This window comes from Pinus tabuliformis, chromosome 9 (assembly GCF_031772625.1).
Source record: "Pinus tabuliformis cultivar Carrire ecotype Pingquan chromosome 9, CPIR1, whole genome shotgun sequence".
NCBI lineage: Eukaryota > Viridiplantae > Streptophyta > Pinopsida > Pinales > Pinaceae > Pinus > Pinus tabuliformis.
The window spans coordinates 1662159549-1662163044 of record NC_142307.1 but is presented as its reverse complement, the minus strand read 5'-3'; positions in this window follow the sequence as shown (position 1 = coordinate 1662163044).

Genomic DNA, 3496 nt, shown 5'->3' with positions numbered 1-3496 from the left:
TTTGAGCTAAAGAAGGAAGAATCAGACTCTACGGCAGAGGAGGAATCAGAAGATGAAGAGCCACAAACTCTAGGTGTGAGAAGAACAGTTTGAGAAAGAAGGAAACCAGAAAGGTATAGTCCATCTGCTTTCTATTCAAATTTTGCTTTATCTATTATTAATGATGATCCCAGAACTCTAAAGGAATCAATAGATTTAGAGGATGGAAAAATCTGGAAAGAGGCCATGGTCAATGAAATGGCATCTTTGGATGAAAATGAGGCTTGGGATCTGGTGGAGTTGCCGGCTAGAAGGAAACCCATTGGCAGCAAATGGGTGTTCATGAAGAAGACAAATGCAAAAGGAAAGGTGGAGAAATACAAGCTCGGTTGGTAGCAAAAGGTTATTCCCAGGAGTCAGGAATTGATTTTGGTTTTTTCTCCTGTTGCCAAGGTAACTTCTATTAGGTTACTTTTATATGTCACTGCTGCTTTTGATTTTGAGGTAGAATAGATGGATGTGAAGACAACATTTCTTCATGGGGATCGGGAAGAGGAGATCTACATGAAGAAACCTAAAGGTTTTGTAGTGAAGGGTAAGAAAAAAATGGTATGCAAGTTAAAGAAGTCTATTAATGGGTTAAAATAGTCACCAAGGATGTGGTATCAAAAATTCGATACATTTATATGGGGACTTGGCTTCACCAGAAGTAAAGCAGATCATTATGTGTATTTTAAATTAATTAGTGACTGTGTTATTTATCTAGTCTTGTATGTGGATGATATGTTGCTGGTTGGAAATGACAAAGAAATTATCTAGGATTTGAATACCCAATTGTCTTCCAAATTAGACATGAAAGATCTTGGTGCTACAAACTATATTTTGGGCATGGAAATTAAAAGAGATCAGGCAAAGAAGAAGCTCTGGTTAAATCGAAGGAGGTATGTCGATACAATACTGCAGATGTTTAATATGCAGGATAGTAAACCAGTAAAGGTTCCTATTCCTGTAGGTGTAAACTTATCTGTTGAAAAGTGTCCCAAGACACAAGAAGAGGAAGAGGACATGTCCCATGTTCCATATGCAAGTGCAGTTGGTAGCTTGATGTATGCAATGGTCTGTACTAGACCAGACATTGCACATGCAGTGGGAGTATTGCGCAGGTTTATGTCAAAACCAGGGAAGGAGCATTGGACAACAGTGGAGCGAGTTTGAAGGTATTTGCGTGGCACTAGTGATTATGCTTTGTGCTACCAAGGAAGACCAAGATTGGATAGAGTTTTGGATATCCATGGCTTTGTTTCCGTAGAATAGACTGGAGATTTGGATCAAAGAAGATCTACAAGTGGGTATGTGTTTAACCTATTTGGAGGTGCAGTCAGTTGGATGAGTAAGAAACAATCTATAGTGGCACTATCAACTAGGGAGGCAGAATACATGGCAGCCACTCATGCAAGCAAGGGAGCAGTTTGGTTACAGAGGTTGTGTTCAGGTATGGGGTTAGTACAGGGAGCTATAAGGATACACTGTGACAACCAAAGTGAAATTTTCTTGGCAAAGAACCTTGCTTATCATTCAAAGACAAAGCACATTGATATTCAGTATCACTTTGTGAGGGATATGATAGAAGACAAAAAGGTGTTGCTAGTAAAGTTGGACACTTCGAAGAATACTGTAGATGCATTGACAACATCTGTGAGCTCTGAGAAGTTCTCTTGGTGTAGAGAAACAATGGGTGTTTTAGGGTTGGCTAAATGACTAAACTCTCTTGTGGCCCCCTGTGGAAAGAAAAAAACAAGTGGGATAATGTTGGGTTGTGTTATATTCTTTCCACGATTAACCTACATAGTGAACTGGAGGGTTAGAGTGGGGGCAGAGCCCCCCCTTCGTTGTGCCAATTGCATAATGGGGGGTGAATTCCCCCCTTGTTCGTTGGGTTTGAGGGGGGTGGGTAGCCACAATCTACGTCGCTCGGGGCAGTGCCCCGGTAAAAAAAAAAATGGACGCTATATTACATTGGGCAGACCTACCTATGGTTTTCGGTCCATGGTTTTGGACGCAATGGCTTTCATTCCATGGTATTGGATGCTTCGGAATGTATAAATATGTATTATAAAATTGAAAGGAATATAATAAAAAATCAAGCTGGTAGTCTCGATTTTGGGATCCAAGGGAAAATCTCTGTGTATATGTGTTTTATGTGTTATGCTCTCACATTGTTTATTTTCTGTGTTTTAGAATTCGTATGCAGGTAATTTATATATGGGGTTAAAACCTACATTTGTTTGAAAGGCTTTTGATTTTCTTTAATAGGAATTGTGTGCTAGATGATGTTGGTGTCATAGGACTTGAGGTCCTCATAACTCCAAGCAAAGACAACCTGAAATTCTTTCAACAACTCAATGTATTTCACTTTTTCAGTTGGGGGTAATGATTTTGAAAGTTTGATCTATTTAGGATTTTCATTGGCGCCTATATTACATTCCTCTATAACGGACCTTAATGGTTCCATTTTAAGTTTCCTAGGAACATCATTTGAATCAAATAAATCTTCCAAAGGGGTTAATACCTTTGGTAAGAAATTATCCTTGAGATTAATTACTTTGGTTTCATCACTGATTATTTCATCAATCTCAATTTGCTCCAAGTTATCTACATCTAATTTGGTAAATTTAGTTGGGTTGAGTCTATCTAGTTCCTAACCTTCTATTTCATTTATTTCTATCTTATCCTTAGTGTTAGGATCTATGGATGTATCAGTATCTATATTGTTATTTACAAACTCTTATTTTGAAAATAAAAAGTTATTTATCTATTTGTCATCATAAAATATTTGCCAATTCTTGAAATTATTTGGAATTAATGGTTTATGCATAACTTCAACAGTGTACTGAGGGTTAGGTTGGAAGGGTAATTTGCAGGTGCTGGCAAACATTGCTAAACTATGCGCTTGCATATTGTGTTTTCTAGGGATTACTACAAGCTTTGTTTCTAGCAAAGTGTTAAGTATTTCTATGATAGTTCCTCTGCACCAACTTAATCTAGGATCCTTTGTCATATATATAGCATCAATCTATTTAATAATTAGTTCAAAGTCTCCCATGACAGAAACTCTTTTAGCTTCTATATTCCTAACGAACTTAAGACCTAAAATTAATGCTTCATACTTGGCCATATTACTGGTACATTTAAAATTAAATCTATATGCATGGCCTTCTGAGTGATTATTTTCCAAATTATATATCCACACTCCTGCTCCCTCTCCTAACCTATTGACTGATCCATCCAATTCTAAATGCCATAATATCTCATGATCATAATTTTCACTTTCTGGTGCAACAAACTTTTCATCATTTATAGCAATTTGACAATCTTGTTCATTGAAAAGTTTTGTAGTTTGGTTAGTTTCATTTTGTGTAGAAATTGCAATTTCTTTTGGTTTTGTATTAGTATTGTCTAAAAAAATTTCTCATGTTTGATCAACATTATACAAGATAAAAGAATCGATATCTGAAGA